The sequence below is a fragment of the Natrix helvetica genome (genome assembly GCF_964273705.1).
Source record: "Natrix helvetica genome assembly, chromosome: 4".
Lineage (NCBI taxonomy): Eukaryota > Metazoa > Chordata > Lepidosauria > Squamata > Natricidae > Natrix > Natrix helvetica.
The window spans coordinates 3,190,707-3,211,406 of record NC_138550.1 but is presented as its reverse complement, the minus strand read 5'-3'; the positions used below and the strand labels follow the sequence as shown (position 1 = coordinate 3,211,406).

The window sequence follows — 20,700 nt, the reverse complement described above, 5'->3', positions numbered from 1 at the left end:
GAAGATGAGCAGAGCGTCTTTTGACCTGAATGATATCGGCTTTCTTGAAAAGACGGCAAATATTAAAGTCAAAACAATATTCATTGTACGATGGGCCAAAGCAGGGCAGGGAAGCCTCTTATCTGTGCTGGAATTTTAAATATGCTTATAAAAATAACTCGACTAAGCCGAGTCCCAAAACACTAACGAATTCCTGGCACTCCAACAAATCAGCCATCAACAGACACGTAGAGATGGACAATATGTACATGCCATCCAAAAAGAGACAACTAAACAGCTAAAAGGGAAACAAAGACCTCAACACTCCTCACCAACAATCAACACCCAGATAAGCAGAGATTAACACCAGGAATAATATGGGACCAACAAGCAAGCTGTAAACAATACCCCCATCAAATCAGATAAGCCATTAAGCAGAGGTCCTTGGTGCTCTCTGAGATTAGTAGTTTTCTTGCAGACGTTTGATTACCAAAGTAGGTAACATCATCAGTGCTACAAGGGACTGGGGTTTGCGAGGAGGAGGAGGAGGAGGAGGAGGAGGAGGAGGAGGAGGAGGAGGAGGAGGAGGAGGAGGAGGAGGAAGAGGAAGAGGAGGAGGAGAGAGAACAACTGTGTGGTTCTCGGTGGTCTCTGAGCTTGGTTGTATCCTTGCAGACATTTCATGACCCAACCAGGTAACATCATCAGTGCTAGTAGGGAGTGGGGTTTGCTCTCAATTTTTTATTCTAGTGCCTTGCCCTCTCAGTGTTGGTGGGGATGGTCTTAAGAGGCTCTTTGGTTGGGCTGTTTACTGCTAGCCTGATTGGCAGTTCCTAGGCTGGGATAACGTTTACTTCTTGGTGGTTGGTCTGATGTTAATCTTGGAGATAAATCTATGCCCACCTGGGTGCTGATTGCTGGTGGGGAGGTAATTTGGTCTTTTCCTCCCCTTCTTGGCCTGTTGAGTGTCTCCTCTGAATGGTATGTACGTGTTATTTATGTCTATGTGCCTGTTGGTGACCCATCATTTCAACCCAAAGCTATAAATATTTTTCTTTATCTGCATAAAAAGAACAGTAAACAACAGGCTAATCAGGGAAAACCCCACTCCCACCAACCCAGACAGAGCAAGTCACAGATATAAACAGAGAGCAAACACCCTTCATTCTAGCACTGATGATGTTACCTAGTCGGGTCAGGAAACATTCTGTAAAAAAACAATCAAGCTCAGAGAGCACCATGGATCCCACACTCCTCCTCCTCCTCTCCCTTTCTCCCCCTCTCCCTCCGCTCCCTTTCTCCTCCTCTTCTCCCCCATTCTCCCTTTCTCTTTCTCCACCAACTCTACTTCCTTCTAATACTGATGATGTTACCTAGTTGGGTCAGGAAACGTCTGTAAGAAAACAATCAAGCTCAGAGAGAACCATGGATCCCACAGTCCTCCTCTTCTCCCTTTCTTCTCCTCTTCCTCCCCCTTTCTCCTTCTCTTCCTCCTCCTCCCTTTCTCCTTCTCCCCAATCCTACTCCCTTCTAGCACTGATGATGTTACCCATCAGGGTCCAGAAATATCTGCCAGAAAACAATCAAGCTCAGAGAGCACCATGGTTCCCGCAGTCCTCCTCCTCCTCTTCCTCCTCTCCCTTTCTCCCCCTCTCATTCCTTTCCTCTTCTCCAGCCCCCTTTCTCCTCCTCCCTTTCTCCTCCTCCTCCTCTCCCACTTCCTCCTCCTCCTCCTCCCATTCTCTTTCTCCACCAACCCCTTTCTAGCACTGATGATGTTACCTAGCAGGTTCCGGAAACGTCTGCCAGAAAACAACCAAGCTCAGAGAGCACCAAGGACTCTTAACAAAAGTACCGGCCACAATTAGTAGCTCCATCGGGCTCCCCAAAAGGCATGCCAGTTGAGGATTATTTCAAACGGAAAGCCCATCCCTACTGCACAAAATGCACCCGTTAGAACCGTGCAAGAGGTAAGTAGAGGCCGTTGTAGCTACTTACATACCAAAAGAGCCATTATAAACCTGAGCAACTTTTGATCTGTCCCTCTTTGCAAGACCGTGTAACCCCTTCCCACCCCTGCCAGCCCCCTCCCACTCAAGGTCATTTATATTAATTACTAGCTGTATATTAATTACCAAATAACTTGGCATTGCCTGGGTATTTATTTATATTGGGGGGGGGGATATCTGGACCAAATGTAATTTCTAACGTTGGGATTTCCCCCCTTACCACAGGGATCACCCTTGTGGAGTACTGTGAAGCTGTTACCATGGCAACTCCACTGCGCTTGTTCAGAAGAAGCCATTTTACGGCAGTACAGTAGAAGTCATTTTAAGGCACAACAGGCTGCATCTTAACAGAACACACACTCCAAGGGGTGTTAGGGGTGTTTTACCCCCACAGTCTTTGTTTCCAGAGAGTAAGTCATCTGTGTACCAAGTTTGGTTGAAATTGCTCAAGGCGTTCCAGAGTTATGCTGGAATACACACACAAACAGCCATTTATGCATAGATATATTCCTTGAAAATCAGTTGCTCCCTTCCTCCACTTCTGATGAGGCTGTTTTTTTCCCCTTTCTGGAAGACACTTGGCAATAGTTCTCTCTTGGGTACTCCAAGCTGGTCCACGCCGTCTGAACATCATGTTCTCTGCCAATTTTGCTGCGGCAGAAACAGCCTGCAAAGCCACCGGCCATCACGTCCCAGATCAGAGAAGAAACTGAATCATAGAATCCCAGGGCTGGAAGGGACCCTGGAGGTCTTCTAGTCCAGCCCCCTGCTGGAGCAGGAGACCTGGCTTATACCATTTCAGACAAATGGCTGTCCAATCTCTTCTTAAAAGCCTCCAATGTTGGAGCACCCACACTGTCTGCAGGGGTTCTATCAATTAATTAATATCTGGTTTATCCTGGCAAAGTCAACCAACATGGCGAAGAGGGGGCATGCTGGGGGTTGTAGTTCGGCATCGTATGAGGACCCTAATCCCTCCAGTTTTTAAACACGGAGTGATGGCTAGATCTAAATGAAGGAGAGAAGTAACCTACAACTGAGAAATTTCCTGACAGTTAGAACAATTAACCAGTGGAACAGCTTGCCACCAGAAGTGGTGAATGTCCCAACACTGGAGGTTTTTAAGAAGAGACTGGAAATGTATGGTTTTTCCTGCCTGAGCAAGGGGTTAGACTAGAAGACCTCCAAGGCCCCTTCCAACTCTTGTTATGCTGTAAACTGAGCCATTATCACAACCGATTTAACTGTGGACGTAGGTTTCTGGGGTGGGAAGGGGTTAGACTAGATGATCTTCTGTGCCCCCTTCCGATCCTTTCGTTCTATGTTTCCTGCCTATTGGAGAATGGCATTTCTCAACTCAGGTTGATCAAACCGAGTGAAAAGGACAGAATAACAGAGCGGGAAGGGACCTTCGCTTAACAACCATAGCAAGGAGGGTTGTAAAATCAGGCAAAATTCACTTCACAAATGTCTCGCTTAGCAACATAAATTTTGGGCTCCCTTATCGTCATAAATCAAGGACTACCTGTATTGTACCTCTCTACTGCATTATTTTGTGCAATATGATGAAATGCACGCAGAAGGAAATTGAACTGTAAAAATTGAAGGTTTGCAGAAAACAACAAAGCTGAGCAAAGTTTGATTTAAAAAAAAAATCTTTTCTCAAAGATGGGAAGCTTTATATGGAGTTTTTGTGGCCAGGAGAAAGGACTGAATTTATGGAACCTGGGATTAGAAAGGATTAAAGAGGAAGTGAAAAGAATAAGATGACAATGACTCGATAAAACAGCCAAAAAAAACCCCAAAACCCAGAAAGGAAGCGAAAGAAATAAAAAAAGAGATTGACCTCCAAGTTTTTTCTAAACGGCCTAAAGTCTGACTTCACTAACTTAATACTATTATTAATAATAATACTAATCGAGACTTAAGACCTAATTAATTACTAAGCAGCAATATGAATACAGGTAAGTTCTCAATTGAGCAAAAGGCTAAGCGAAACACTTGTTCAATGAATTCTGCCCCACTTTACAACTTTTCTTGCCACAGTCATTAAGTGAATCACTGCAGTTGATAAGTTAGTAACCCAGTGGTTAAGTGTATCTGGTTTCCCCATTGACTTTGCTTGTCAGAAAGGCGCAAAAGGGGGATCATGTGACCCCGGGACACTGCGACCGTCATAAATATGAACCTGTGGCCAAGCTGGTTCTGAATTTGGATCGCGTGGGGTGCTGCAATTTTTGCAATTGTGAAACACGGTCGTTAAGTCATTCTTTTCGGTGCCGTTGTATTTAAGGTAACACAAATACCAGCCATTTCTATAGCAATAACAAACAGGAGACAAACTTAGTAAAGAGGTTTTTTAAAAAATCTAAGCCTGTTGTAGTCAGACTTAGAGGTTTTTCCCCCCTGAAATCTCAAGACTAGGAATAGTTAAAATATTCCCAGAATCCGGCTAGATTTTAACGGAGAGAAGGAAGACAGCCTGACCTGTAATTATCTCCTTGCCCCTTTTCCAGCCACGGAAAAATGAGAATCCACCCCATAATTAAACCAGCATCTGGAGACCTGCAGCAGCTCAGGCATTTTGCAGAGGTATTTTACACCTGGCACCCGCCTACCTGGCAGGGGAGCTTGGCAATCTTTGACAGGCCCTTGAGGTTATCCGGGCCTTTACAGAGAAGGAAGGCAAACCTCAACTTTTGTGCTTAATTTGTATTTTTCTTGAGGTCTTAGTAAAGGAAAAGGACTCTGAACTGCCTTGAGTCAACAGGTAGATGATTTTGTGCAGGGGTCTGCAGTCTTGGCAACTTTAAGACTCGTGGCCTTCAACTCCCAGAATTCCCTAATCAGCATGAATGGCCTTCAACTCCCAGAATTCCCTAATCAGCATGAATGGCCTTCAACTCCCAGAATTCCCTAATCAGCATGAATGGCATTCAACTCCCAGAATTCCCTAATCAGCATGAATGGCATTCAACTCCCAGAATTCCCTAATCAGCATGAATGGCATTCAACTCCCAGAATTCCCTAAGCATGGGTGGCCTTCAACTACCAGATTTCCTAATCAGCGTGGGTGGCCTTCAATTCCCAGAATTCCCCATTCAGCATGCATGGACTTCAACTCCCAGAATTCCCTAATCAGCATGAGTGGCCTTCAACTCCCAGAATTCCCTAATCCATGTGGGAGGCCTTCAACTCCCAGAATTCCCCAGTCAGTATGCATGGCTTCAACTCCCAGCATTCCCTAATCAGCGTGGGTGGCCTTCAACTCCCACAATTCTCTAATCAGCACGCATGGACTTCAACTCCCAGAATTCCCATGCTGACAAGGAGGAATTCTAGGAGTTGAAGTCTACAAGTCTTAAAAGTTGCCAAGACTGTAGACTCCTGTTCGGATGCAATTAAACGCTCAAGGCTTCATACAGTGCCCAAAACCCACTGAAAGACACACATGCTATACAGGCAGTTCTCGACACAACCATTTGCTTAGTGACTGTTTTTCACACTTACGACCATTGCAGCACCCTCTTGGTCACATGGTCAAAATGTGGATACTTGGTAACAGATTCATACTTATGACAGTCGCAGCATCCTGTATGTGTGTGTGTGTGTGTGTGTGTGTGACGTGATCCAATTTAGCGACCTTCACACAAGAAAAAATCAATGGGGAAGCCTCATTGGCTTAACAACCGGCTTACTAACTTATCCACTGCCAGGATTCACTTAACAACCGCGACAAGAAAAGCCGTAAAATGGGGCAAAACTCACTTTAACAGATGTCTCGCTTCACAAGAGAAATTTTGGGCTCAGTTGTGGTCGTAAATCGAGGACTCCCTGTCTTTCAAATAACAAACCCAGGAAGTCGTCCAAGTCTTACTTCAATCTCTAATTTTCTTTGCATTCATGCATAAAATTTTAATAGAGAGTCGGAAGCTTAAGCGCTCAGCGGCTGGGCCTTGCAAAATGTCTAAAAATCAATTCCATTAAATTCCGTTGGCCGGCTTTAAAAAGATAACATAATCCCTCACTATCGACACAGCCAGAAAAACTTAATGTTTCTCCTTAAAAGGGCCTTCCGGTAGCTATTTCATCATATTCCTCTGTCAACAGTGATCATGAAGAGTGCTACCGGATGAAAGCTTCTTCCAAAAATGAAATTATTGTACTCAACATTTGATTTAATAAATATTGACTAAAAAAAAAAAACCTGCAAGGGAACAAACCATACATTTGCTCCTGTTCTAAATAATGTAATCAGTCCTCTAAAATATTTTTTTACTGTTAATAAATTTCACTTATCTAATTTAAAAAATTATATTTTTTCCCTGCTGGGCTGCAGAGAAGGAAAGAGATGGGTTTTTTTAAAAAAATGAATTAAATTACTTTAAATTAAATGAGTGAAACTTGCTTCAAATGGAATCCGATCGTGTGAATTTGGATCCCCCCACCCCTTAAATCTACGGAGGGAGTCTTGGTAGAATAGAGAGGTATTAAATCCCTTTTCAAGATTGCTATAAAACAAATGCAGCTTTTTGCCAATTGCTCCCTTTTATTCCCCACCATCCAGTTAGAGCTGATGAAGCTTCTCAGATGAAAAGCAAAATGTCTTTAAAAAAAAAACCCAGAAAATCCAGTTGCCCTCTGAAAAAAAAGCACCTTGGGGCAGCAATAGAACTTAAATTAGACTTATATACCATTTCATAGTATGAATAAGAAGGGATGTCATCCTATTCTCCAAACCACCTCAAGGCAAGACAAGGAACAATGAATCACCTGGTGTCCCCCCATCCAAACTCATCAAGGAGAGAAGCAGCCTGGAACTAAGGAGAACTTTCCTGACAGTGAGAACAATTAACCTTTGGAACTACTTGCCACCAGAAGTTGTGGGGGGCTCCATCACCGGAAGTTTTTAAGAAGACAGCCATTTGCATGGAATGGTATCAGTCTCCTGCGTGAGCAGGGGGGTTGGACTAGAGGACCTCCAAGGTCCCTTCCAACTTTTGTTATTCTGTTCTGTTCTTTTAAAGCAGTTTACAGTACCGGCATATTTCCCCCAATAATCTGGCTCCTCACGCTGGGATTAAGCTTTATATCTAAAGCTGCTGGGTCCAGATTGAGAGATTTCCACTTGGGTAAAAGGTAAGGAAACGAAAGGAGAAAGTGACCTTTTTTCCAGGAATAATACAACTTCCCAGCATCCACGCCATTGGAAATATAAATATAAATAATAATATAAATAATAATATAAACATAAATAATATAAACATAAATAATATAAACATAAATATAAATAATATAAATATAAATATAAATATGTATAAGTATAAGTATAAACATAAACATAAACAATATAAATATAAACAATATAAATACAAATACTGTAAATGTAAATATAAATATAAATTGTTTGCTTAGTTCTCTTTTCAGGAGAACTCAACATTTGGCAATGCATTTGGCAACGGCCGTTTTCTGCAGGCTTCCAAAACCAGGGACAAATGACACCCTATTTATTTCTCTAGAAATCTGGTAGAAAGTCCAGCGACTCACAAGTCCAGCAAAGGCTGAGAAAAACCCAGGAGGAGGAACAAAACACACACACACACACAAAAAGGCCCAGGTCAAAAGTTATACTGGTAGTCCTCGATTTATGGCTACAACGGAGCCCAGAATCTCTGCTGAGTGAGACATTTGTTAAGCGAGCTCTGGCCCTTTTTACCACCTTTCTGGCCACCGTTTGCTAAGTGAATTACGGCAGATGTTAAGTTAGTCACCCGGCTGTTAAGTGAATCTTGCTCTCCAGTTGAGTCAGAAGGTCGCAAAGACCTTGTCCAGTCTCTTCTTAAAATTAAGAGTGATGGAGCACACCACAACTTCTGGTGGCAAGCCGTTCCACTGGTTAATTGTTCTCATGTTAGGAAAATCCTCCTTAATTCCAGGTTGCTTCTCTCCTTGGTTAGTTTCCATCTATTGCTTCTTGTCCTGCCTTGGGGGGGGGGGGGCTTTGGAGAATAGGCTGACCCTCTTCCTCTTCTTCTTTGGGGCAAATCCTCAAATATTGGACGACTAAACTTCCTTAGTCCTTCAATCTTTCATCGTAATCAATGATGAAAAAAAGCAGGGAAATGCACTGTAAAACTAAGCTCCGTAACCTTAAACTACCTTCTCTCCCTCTTAATCGTGGTTTGGGTTTGTTTTTTTTGCACCGAACCGAAACCAGACATCACAAATTGCAAAGGGATTTGTTAGCAACCCAAGGTCAGAGACCTCGCAAGGGTCACCGGGAGGAGATCCCAGCTTCCAGGCATGTGATCTAATCCGGATCTCAGCCACATGGCAGTACACGGACCGGGAAAGTCTGCCCCACACTGTGACGGCTCTGCCCCACATGTCCTCCTTTTTCCATGAAAAGCCCGGATTTTGGGATCAGAAATCCAGGCAACTTCAAAAACAATTGCTGGCTGAGACATTCCTTTCGGGGAATTTGGTCCCATTTTACGACCTTCCTTGCCGCAGTTGTTAAGGCGACTCCCCACGCTTGTTAAATTAGTAACGTGGCTGTAAAGCGAATCTGGCTTTCCCATTGACGGTCAAAAGGTCGCAAAAGGGGGGATCACGTCACCCCGGGACACTGCGACCGTCGTAAATACGCGTCAAGTTGCCCAGCGTGCGAATTTTGTTCACGTGAGGATGTTGCCAAGGTTGCCAAAGTGTGAAAAACGGTCCTAAGTCATTTTATTCAGTAACTTTGGTCACTAAATGAGCTGTTGTAAGTTGAGAACTACCCGCAATCCAACTTTGGTGAAATTTAAAGGCAAAAGGTCTTGGGCAGAACAGAAGTCTTCAAAGTTGGCCATTTTAAGACTTGTGGACTACAACTCCCAGAATTCTCCAGCCAGCCATGCTGGCTGGAGAATTCTGGGAGTTGAAGTCCACAAGTCTTAAAGGGGACAAGTTTGGGGACCCCTGGTGGTGAATGGGTTTATTATTAAAATCAGGCAAGGGGACGGACGGACGGGGAGACCAAATTCCTGGCTGGGTTATTAACCGTGTCCCCTACCTTACACAATAATAGATTATTTGAGTTTCTGTTTGGAAAATTAGTCACAGAGCAGTACTTAGGCTCAAGGTGTGTGTTTTTCAACAACTGCGCAATTAAAAACGGGCACTGGGCAAGACTAGTGAATATAATGGCATTTGAGATTCGGAATGTTTTGCTGTGTTTTGCCTGCCTGGTCCTAGTTACACAATGTTCTACCCAATAATATTATTAATATTAAACCGAAGCTCAAATGGCTCTGGGACTTTAGACTTCAGACAGACAAGGTTGTGCCACCACACAAAACACGCAAGATTTAACCATTGTTAAATTTCCTGGCAGCATGGATGGATCAATTCCCAGAATTCCTCAGTCAGCATGGGTGGACTTCAACTCCCAGAATCCCCCAGCCATCATGGGTGGACTTCAACTCCCAGAATTCCTCAGTCAGCATGGGTGGACTTCAACTCCCAGAATTCCCCTATCAGCCATGGGTGGACTTCAACTCCCAGAATCCCCAGCCAGCATGGGTGGACTTCAACTCCCAGAATTCCCCAGCCATTATGGGTGGACTTCAACACCCAGAATTCCTGTCAGCATGGGTGGACTTCAACTCCCAGAATTCCCCAGCCATTATGGGTGGACTTCAACACCCAGAATTCCTGTCAGCATGGGTGGACTTCAACTCCCAGAATTCCTCAGTCAGCATGGGTGATTTCAACTCCCAGAATTCCCCTATCAGCCATGGGTGGACTTCAATTCCCAGAATCCCCCAGCCAGCATCGGTGGACTTCAACTCCCAGAATTCCCCAGCCAGCATGGGTGGACCTCAACTCCCAGAATTCCCCAGCCAGCCTGAGTGGACTTCAATTCCCAGAATTTCTCAATCGGCTTGAGTGGACTTCAACTCCCAGAATTCCTTGACCCAACCTAACGTTGCCAAGGTATAGAAAGATGCTTTAAAGCATTAAAGACAAATTTCACTGCAACTTTTAAAGGAAAAAAAGAGGATTTTTAAAGCAATATCTTTTTTTCATGCACATTCTTTTTTCTATGGCATCCAATTCTCTCTTTTTTAGAGAAAATTGCCTACCACTAAAAGGATAGCAGTCTTCCAGTAGTTGAGGGGCTACCCCAAGGAAAAGGAGCCCCCCCCTAAAAAAACCCCACCCAGGAAGACAGGATGTGAAGGAGCAGCCCTAAATCAAATAAAATACTGCCGTCCTCTAAAAATAGAAGCACTTCAAATCTGAAGGGCTAATTTTTTTTCCTTGGTGAAAGAGGCCAGTTGTCCATATGGCTGAAATTCCGTGAAATTCTGTTTGCAACCGGGATGTAGGAGGGGAGACGGAGAAAGGTGGGTTTTCCGTCAAAATTGGGGAGCATCGCACAGCGTGGGAATCTACGCCCCGAGAGATCCAGGCAGTTTGGTTCGTGGATCTGGGGGAATAAAAGTCTCCTAAATTCAGGAAGTCCTCGACTTACAACTGTTCGCTTAGTGACTGTCTGAAGTTACCCCGGCACTTGAAAAAGTGACTTATGGCTATGTTTCACACTTAGGACCCCATGGTCCCCACGATCAAAATTTGGAGGCTTGGCAACTGGCATGTACTTACGACGGTTGCAGTGTCCCGGAGTCACGAAATCCCCTTTGGCAAACCTCTGACGAGCGAAGTCAACAAGGAAGCCAGATTCACTTAACGACCGTGTTCCTGCCTTAACAACGGAGTGATTCCTTTAGCAACTGTCACCCGAAAAGTTGTAAAATGGGACAAAACTTCATTTAACCACCATCTTAGCAATGGAAAATTTGGGGCTCAATCGTGGCCGTATGTCGAGGACTACCTGGTTACCAAGCACCCAAACCGTGATCATGCAGCCACGGGGACATTGCGATGGTCATAAGTGCGAGGATGAGTCGTAAATCACTTTTTTTTCAACACTGCTGTACTTTGAAGAGTCGTTAAATGAATGGTCGTAAGTCAAGGACTCCCTGTATGCTACCGACGGCCATCAAACAGATTGGATAACCCTTTGTCTGAAGAGGTGTAGGGTTTCCTGCCTAAGCAGGGGGTTGGACTAGAAGACCTCTAAGGTCCCTTCCAACTCTTGTTAGTTTATTCTGTTCTATTTAAGACTAGCTTGCAGATTCCGAACAACGGTATTTCAGCAGCCAGCTGTCATTGCAACCTGCAAGGAATGGATTAAGATATTGAGGAGGCTGTCAGCTGCACTTTTCCAGCAAATTCCTCTTAATTAACCTGATAAGCCTTCATTAATCTTGCTCAGGGGCTTCCTGGAAGCAGCTAATTTAGGTTTTATCTCCCCCCCCCCTTTTTTTTTCCCCTTTAGAGAGCAGATTGTTCTTAAACTCTGGGGAGAATGAATAGGAAATATGGAATGGAATTTAGAATAGAATAGAACAGAGTAGAAGAGAATATAGAATAGAATGTAGAATAGAATAGAATAGAATAGAATGGAATAGAATAGAATAAGAAATCTGAATAGAATAGAATAAGAAATATGAAGAGAAGAGAAGAGAATATAAAATAGAATACAATAGAATACAAGTAACGGAAGCTCACTCCGTTACGTGGCACTAGGGATTCGAACCGACAAGCTTTCTGATCGACAAGCTCAGCGTCTTAGCCACTGAGCCACCGCAGAATATTATGAACGCTTTTTAAAGATGGCATTCAACGCCAAAGAAAGGCTACCTGGAGAAATTCTAGGATAAATCCCATTTCTTTCAGAAAATATAAAGAAATAGGTGCAAGGGGTGAGTTTTCCGATGGTTTTTGACCCCATTTTTTCCCTTCCAACGGAACAATGCGGAATATTGCATCATTAGACCCTGAGCTGGGCTTAGTAAGGGCTTTTTATTTTAATTATAGTGATTATTTAAATAGCTGAAGGACAGCAGAGAACAGGAAGAGTGGATGGCTTTATCAGTCGCAGGCAGACCAGCTCTAGATATCTCGGAAAACAGGAAAAGCTTTGAATGTTTCCATATGGCAGGGAATTATGCTGGAAAAGCAGAAAAGAAAAAGGCTGCCTCCGAGATCCAGGTGCCTAGATATTTGAATTAAGTAAGATTTCATTTGGAGAGGCAGTTTGGTCTAGTGGTTAAGACGCCAGGTTAGAAATCAGGAGACAGTGAGTCCTAGTACCATCTCAGGCATGAAAGCCAGCTAGGCGACACTGAGTCAATCACCAGGAGACGGTGAGTTCTAGTCCTGCCTTAAGCATGCAAGTCACCTGGGTGACTGGGCCAATCACTACAAGATGGTGATTTCTAGTCCCGCTTTAGGCTTGAAAGCTGGTTGGGTGACTGGGCCAATTACCAGGAGACCGTGAGTTCTAGTCCCACTTTAGCCATGAAAACTGGCTGGGTGACTTTAGGCGAATCACCAGGAGCCGGTGAGTTCTAGTCCCGCCATAGGCATGAAATCTGGCTGGATGACTTTGGGCCAATTACCAGGAGACCGTGAGTTCTAGTCCCGCCTTAAGCTTCAAAGCTGGTCAGGTGACTGGGCCAATCACCAGGAGACGGTGAGTTCTAGTCCCACTTTAGCCATGAAAACTGGCTGGATGGCTTTAGGCCAATCACCAGGAGACGGTGAGTTCTAGTCCCACGTTAGCCATGAAAGCAGCTGGGTGACTTTGGGCCCATCACCAGGAGACAGTGAGTTGTAGTCCCACCTTTCCCAAATAAAATTCAGAATTAGCAAACTTCACCCCGAATGTCCGTCTCATCCTAGTCTGTTCCACCCAGAGAACAATTTTGATTTATGCACGATTATGATTTGTTCCCCCACCTTTCTGGCTTTCATTAATGTTGAGAGACAACGCTGATTCAAGATTCAAACCTTCCAGGCCGAGGAAGCTAATTATAAATTGAGTCATGGAGCCTCACTGTAAAATGAACACCGTCAACAGCAAAACAAGGCCATTCAAAACGGTCCCGAGCCAAAAAAATTAACGAGACTGGTCCAAAAAGCCGATTTCCAAGAAGAGAGACAGAAAAAAAAATCAGATTTTTATTTCTGGGAGTTTAAGTCCGCCAGGCTTCAAGTGGCCAAGGCTCGAAACTCCTGCGCTAAACCAGTTTGCACACTGCAGCGGGCTTGGTCACAAACACCAGAATTTGTCTTGCACGTTATGCTTTGCAAAATACAAGTTTGTGACTTCTATTGACAGGTGCCACTGCCGCTACAGCAAACTGTGGTTTTTGCATAGGGGCAACTCAGCTTACAACTGTCCTAAATACATCCTAAATAGGAGCCAGCTGCCAAGCGACCAAATTTTCATCCCATGATCATGAGATGCTGCAATGGCCGTAAGTGTGAAAAAAACGGTCTTTTTCAACGCCGTCGTAACTTCAAACAGTCACTCAATGAACTGTCGTGGGTGGAGGACTGTTCTGTATTGGTGTTCCCGATGTTTTGGGATGGCTATCTCTTGGCCTTGTCTTTGCTTCCTTTTGCCACAGTTTTTCTAAGTCTACTTGCAGGTCTTTGTATATTGTGATTTTTCTATGGTTTAAAAACTTGTATTCATTAAACATGAAACTCAGTCAAACGAACATTTAAAGATGTGTCACAAGTACCAGTGACTGGTGCTAATGGTTGATACGGTTTGCTGCCAGCATCCTAGGGATCAACCAAGGACCTTCTTAAAATATACGATGCTCCGAGTAGCACAGTTTTTTGCAGCTCTGCTGGTGTTATTGCAGGAAGCTGCAATTTCTTGATGTATCTTGTAAAATTCTTGGACATGGTACCAAGTGCACCGATGACAATGCTTCACTGTACATGCTTCATCCATAGCCATGTAGTTTCGATGGCCGGGTCATTATTATTATTATTGTTGTTGTTGTTTATTTTATTCATTAAACATGAAACTCAATCATCTGAACATTTAAAAATGCATCACAAATATTATTAACTGGCACTGACGGTTGAGACGAGTTTTCTTAAAATTATCATCTTCATCATCATCGTAATTATTATTATAATTCAGACTTAGCCGCCCATCTCACTGAAGGCAACTTAAGTGGCGCAGAACAAAGAGAAGAAAAAAACACCCAACGTAAAAACTACGGTTATAAAATGTAAAAATCCATTATTAATATAAACCCTAAAAGCCAAAGATACCAGCCCTAAGTGGCAAGAGGCATTAAAAAAATGGCCAGCTCAACAATAGAAACCATCTCAGGTACCCTAGGTATTATAAATTATACAGAGATTTTATAAGGAATAATAAAGGAAACATTGATTTTAGTTTAAACGAACATGCACTGTGGCACCGCGGTGAGATCAGAAACAGATCTCAATTCAGCTTAAACAGCAATGGATGATCTATTGGGGGAATTAAAGCTGGAATATTAAAACCACAAATTCACATTTTGTCTGACTTAGGAGCTCCACCTTCAATCAGTTGATAAGGGAGCGTTTATTTGCAAATTTATTAGTAAGAGTGCCCATCTCCGATTCAGCCGAATTATCCCAGTGAGGGGTTCAGTATGAACTTTATTTAGAATTTTATTTAGGCTGAAACGTATAAGGCACAAGATTTGGCACCCGTCTAACATCTTAATATCCCATTTTCAGGTAGTCAAGAAACCTGAATAGATGGGATAATTTATCTCTGTTTTTCCCCAGGCTTTTCTCCCCTTTTCTAACAAGGGTTTCCCTTTCGATCAGAAAGGTCAGCAATTTGGCGGTTCAAATCTCTAGTGCCGCGTAACAGAGTGAGCTCCCGTGACTTGTCCCAGCTTCTGCCAACCTAGCAGTTCGAAAGCAGGTAAAAAATGCAAGTAGAAAAATAGGAACCACCTTTGGTGGGAAGGGAACAGCATCCCATGCACCTTCGGCATTGAGTCCTGCCGGCCACATGATGACGGTGACGTCTTCAGACAGCGCTAGCTCTTCAGCTTTGAAATGGGGATGAGCATCGCCCCCTAGAGTCGGGAACGACTAGTACAGATGTGCGAGGGGAACCGTTTACCTTTAATACAATTATCAGTTAGAAGTCATCAGGTAGTCCTCGACTTACAAATACAATCGAGACCACAACTTCCATCACGGTCATTAAGTAAATCACCGTACGACCACACCAGTTTTACAACCTTTGGCGTTGCCGTCGTTAAACAAATCATACAATTGTTAAATCCCATGAACTCAACTTACATTCATTTAGTGACCATTCAAAGCTACAACGGCACTGCAAAATGGGACTTATGACTGTTTTTCACACTTACGACCGTTGCGGTATTCCCTTAGTCACGTGATCAAAATCTGGATGCTAAGCAACAGACTCCTATTTATGACGGTCGCGGGGGTAATCCCCTTTTGCGACCGTCTGTCCTGCCAAGTCAATGAGGAAGCCAGATTCACTTAACAATCCTTGTGACTAATTTAACAACTGCAGTGGTTCATTTAACAACATTGGCAAGGGAGGTCATAAAAGTGGCAAAACTCACTTAACGAATGTCTCGCTTAAGAAGAGGAAGGTTAGTTCATCAAAAAAACAAATAAACCCCAATTTTAGTTTTCAATAAACTAAACTTTGGATTTTTTCAATAAACCAACCTTAAACTAAATTTTAAAAAATTTGAAACAGGAGAACAGAAGTGTTGGGTTGAATTGTGGTCGTAAGTCAATCCTACCTGCATAGGATTGCAAGGAAAAATATATTACTGAAGCCAACACTTTGAATGAAAGAGGAATTTCATTTCAAACCATGGAGGAAAAAAGGAGGGAGGGGAGGGAGTGAACTGATTAATTTTGGGTACTCATTTGATCTGCAAATTAAGAGATTAGTGACTTTTTTGCAACTGGATGGGGGCACTTAACATAATATTATCTTATTTAACACCAAAGGTCATTTCAACCCAGAGCAATTCCTAGAAGACGTTTCAAAACTCTGACGCACAAAAAAAAAAAATAATTTGGAGGTCAATGGGTCCAAAATGAGTTTGCACATTATATCAAACCATCATGAAACATAACTATCGAGCCATTATTCTTCACCCCACAAACCACAATTTCAACAAACTCCCTATGACTTCCCTCTCTGACTTTGTTTAAACTAAAGATTTGGGGGGGGGGGGGGGAAGAGAAATACAGATTTGGGATTTTGCAGCAGCTGAAATTCACCACCAAATTGAATGAAGCCATCCAAGTTAGTCACATTAGGAGCAGCTGAATACACAACGGTCAACACTCAGCTATCTAACCATGGTTTATTAATAAGCCACAGATCCAGGGCCCAAACACAGCTTTTACACACACACACACACAGCCAGTATTCTAACCACCCATTACACACCAAGGTGATAACAACAGTTTTCTTGGCAACAAAGCACAAAGAAAACTTGCCCCCAAATACAATTTCTTTTACATTTTTCTTTTTTCTTTTTTACTTTTATTTCTACATTCTTTTTTAAAACTTTTTTTTTTAACTGCCCCATCTTTCTCACCGAAGATTGATTGTGCCTAGGGTTTATTTATTTATTTTTCCTCCCGATATGAGTTGTCACTTAAAAGAGTTTTAATATGGAATTATCTCTCAAGTGTTTTTTTTAAACCTTGGCCGCTTGGAAGAGGGGTGGATTTCAACTCCCAGAATTCCCCAGCCAGCTGGCTGGGGAATTCTGGGAGTTGAAGTCCACCCCTCTTCCAAGCGGCCAAGGTTTAAAAAATAAAAATAAACAGTGAAATTGTGCAACGTCATTAAGGTCAGCATACCGTCCTGACCTTAAGGGATGATTTCCCTGGGATTTTCCATAACTCTGGAATGAAAAGCCAGGTTCCCTGTTCCGACTGTGCAATTATTCCACCTTTTTAATTCTCCTCCAATCAAGGCGGGGAGAGAAGAGCTAAGGAAGCAGTTTTCCTGGCTTCCTGCAAAACTTTGTAGGAACAAGCGGCATTTAATTTTGGCCCTCAAGGCTGCAATTAAAGAGCTAGAAAAGAGAGAGAGAGAGAGAGAGAGAGAGAGAGAGAGAGAGAGAGAGAGAGGGAGAGAGAAGGGGAGGGGGGGGCATTTAAACAGAAAATAATAACATTTGCAAGACTTCTTACTTTCTGCCTGCAATCAGGTCTATGTCCACCAAACCAGGTTTTCACACAACACAGGATAAAGGGAAGCAAACCATGGTTTCCAATTCCAGCCCAGGGATGATTGTCAAGTTGGAAGTTTGGACACTTTGTCTCAAGAGCAAACAACAAACAACAACGCAACCCACAACACAACCTCACTTTCTCTTTCCAGTCCTCACTCCCCCGCCCCCAATCTTCCGTTCCCTTGGCAAGCAAATCACCTTTACAAGAGGCAAAGACCACAACCCCCATGCTTCCCAGCCGGGAGGCATGGGAGTCCAAGTCCCCTTTTGCAGCTGGGGGGGATCCTCCCCCCCTCCTCTTCTCTCTCTGAGTTCGTATCTACCTTTTAACAGACGTTTCCCGGCCCCCAAAAGCTCAGCACCTTCCCCTCCAGTCCCCGCGGGGCGCCTTTTGCAACCGGGCACTCGCGGGCGCCAACTTCGAAACGCCGCTCAAAGTCCAGTTAAAGACCCCCCAAACCGGGGTGCAATTCTTAAAAAGGGGTCTCCAAGTTCCTGGCGGCCCTCCACCCCAAAACAAAACCTCCTGTCCCTCCCTCCGCTGCAAGGCACAGGAGCTACCCGAGGCTGGCTGGAAGCGGTCAGTTGGCCACCCAAAGGGGCGCTGGGTTGAAAGACCCCCCGGGCTTAGCTTCAGGCGACCCTTCCCCAGCCAGGCCTGCCGCTTCTTCTCCTCCTCCCCCTCCTCCTCCCCCTCCCCGCGTGGCTGGGAACTCCCGTGACCTTCCCCCGGGTGGGGTGGGGGGGATCAGACGCTTACCTGGTGCGCGGAGCCGGACTCCGGCCGCTTGTGTAACCCGGGCAGGCCGGGCAAAGCAAGGAAGGCGGCGGGCAGCGGTGGGAAGAGCCCCGCGGGCGAAGGAGCGGCGTGCCAAGGGAGCCTTCCCGAGGCGGGCACCGCCGCTGGGTCTCCCGGGGAGGCTGACCGGCCGGTGGGCAGCGCGCCTGGCCGCTTCTGCTCCGCGCAGGGAAGGAGGGCAGAAGGGAAGGGAAGGCGAGGCGGAGCTACCCGCAGGAGGGACCCGCCCAAGCGACGCAGCCGGGCGGGCGAAGCCTCCCCGCGTTGCCGAGCGAGGCTCCGGCTCCGCAGCCCCGCCGAGGGTCGTCGCTCGGAGGGACCCCCCCCCCCGCTTCCCAGCGCTCCGGGAGGGTCGCGCAGAAGAGAGGAGACCCCCACCCTCTTTTCCCCCCGGCCCCGCTGGGGAAGGGGTCCTGCCCGGGTCTTGGGGAGCAGTGGAGGGGGGTCTTTCTTGCCTTGCCCGCGCTAGCCCACCCGGGGAGTCCCCCAAAGCCTCTTGGAAGGCGGGATGATGGACCTGTGAAAAGAGAGAGAAAGAGAGAGGAGGAATGGATGATTAAAAAAAGAGAGGAGAGCAGAGAGGGGGGAGAGGAGAAATAGGTAAGAGAGGGAAAGTAGAAAGGGAGAGATAGAAAGGGATGATGAATTGATGGGTGATAGATAGGAGAGAGAGAAGACAAGATGGGTGGATAGAGGGAGTGATGAGAGAGAAAGAGAGAAATGGATAGATGGTATAAAAAGATAGGAGAGGGGGGTAGGAGAAATAGTTAAGAGAGAGAGAGTGTGTAGAAATACCTAGGAAGGGGTGATAAATTGATAGTTCATATAGGAGAGAAAGAAAACGAGAGAGAGAGAGAGAGAGAGAGAGAGAGACAGAGAGAGAGAGAGAGATAAGAAGATGGGTGGATAGATGGATGGATGGAGAGAGAGAAGAGCAGAGAAGAGGGGGATAGGGGAAATAGGTAAGAGAGAGACAGAGAAAGTAGAAAGGGAGAGATAGAAAGGGATAATGAATGGATGGGTGATAGATATATAGGAGAGAGAGAGAGAAAACAAGATGGGAGGATGGATGATGAATGGATGGAGAGATGAGATTGAGAGATACAGAGAGAGACGGAGATGAAAGGAAAGATAGGAGAGATAGATGATGAAAGGAGAGATAAATAGATGATAGAGAGGCAGACAGACAAGATAGAAATAGATGTTTAATAAATTATAGATAAAAGAGCGAGAGGAGAGAAAAATAAAGATAGGAGAAATGACAGAGACAGACAGTGTATTTGTATGTGGTTTTGTGCACAAGAGTTACTCAAGCCACATCTACTCTGGATGTGTGTGTAAAAGCCTGGCCCTGCTCTCTCCTAGGCCAGAGATTAACACAAGCCAGGGCTGCATTCCGTAATCTCCTTTACAACATATAGTAAGTGCTCCCTCCCCCTCCCTCCCTCCCCCAGCCATCCATTTGATTTAAGGCCGGGTCTGTGTGCTGAGCCAGGAAAAAATAGGGAAGGGCTGAGATTTGCATATGGAACAGTGGGAGAAATGTAATGATCATAAATAAAAGTGGATATAAATCACGCTTTATGGGGAATAAGAAAGATTTGCACACACACACACACACACACACACACACAGTCCACTTTTGCCAAACGTATCGAAATTCAGCTCTCCCGTTTCATTTATTCAATTTATTACATTTCAGGTTTTCCTCACTGCTTTTAATTGTGTGAGTTTTCTAAAAAGCAAATAATAATAATTGTGCCTGGGAAATCCAGATGTTTCCATCCAAACTCATTTGTCCTGCATGCAATAAACCAAGATCAAACTTGTTCCCTATTTATTCCAGCCACATTACAGATAGTCCTTGGCTTACAACCACAACTGAGCCCCATATTTCTCAGCGTCTCAGCAAGATGGTCCTTAAGTGAGTTCTGCCCCATTGGATGGCTTTTCTCGTCGCAGTCGTTAGGGGAATCGACTGTGACAAAGTTAGTAACATGGTTGTTAAGTGAGTTGGGCTTCCCCGTCAACTTTGCTTGCCCGAAGATCGCAAACGGGGATCACTTGACCCCCGAGATTGTCGTAAATATGAATCAGTTGCCAAGCATCTCAACTTTTGATCAGGTGACCACGGGGAACGCTACGGCGGTTGTAAGTGTGAAAAATGTTCGTAAGTCTCTTTTTTTCAGTTCTGTTGTAACTTCGAATGGTCACTAAACGATTGTCGTGAGTCAAGTATGAAGAATAATAAACATTCTGATAGGCATATTAGACATCACACCCCTGTAACGGTGCGTGTGCCAGAGGAGAAGCAGGGAGACCCCCGTTTCACGCTCATCCTCGGCTGCAAAGGCTCACACTTCCTTTGATTAAATCACACCCCTTCAGCCTACCCTACAGGGTTGTTGTCGTGGGAAAAGTGAAAAAAATGGGATCCCCGAGTGCTGCACTTCTGAGGAAAAGCAAGCTCATAAATCACACACACACAAACAACAGCACACATTTTCCCACACTGGCCTGGGAGACCGCAAAGGGAGGCCAACAAGCGCCAAAACCGGAAGCACCAAAAATTAACACTTAATCACACCTTCAGAGAAAATCTGAGACCAAGCCTCCAATTGATGTCACCAGCAATTCCAGGCAGCGTTATGATTCATGCGTGTTTGTTCCTTTTCCACAAAGATCGCAACTCGAAAAAAACCAAACAAGACCTTGAATTTGACTGTTTAAGAGCACCTGCTGATAAAAC

The 20,700-nt window shown here is 44.6% G+C and overlaps 1 protein-coding gene across 2 annotated transcripts in view; it reads right to left on the bottom strand.

Moving 5' to 3' along the window:
• LOC309392000 (glycerophosphodiester phosphodiesterase domain-containing protein 5-like) overlaps positions 1 to 18,141 on the bottom strand; it is a 125,342-nt gene extending 107,201 nt beyond the window's left edge. Inside the window, exon 1 of one of the 2 annotated variants that reach the window (XM_081952878.1) lies at positions 17,913 to 18,141. The gene's annotated coding sequence lies outside the window, so the exon portion shown is untranslated. The remainder of the gene's footprint in view (positions 1 to 17,912) is intronic. The other variant, XM_081952879.1, reaches the window with a different exon arrangement.
• Between the last annotated feature and the right edge of the window lie 2,559 nt (positions 18,142 to 20,700).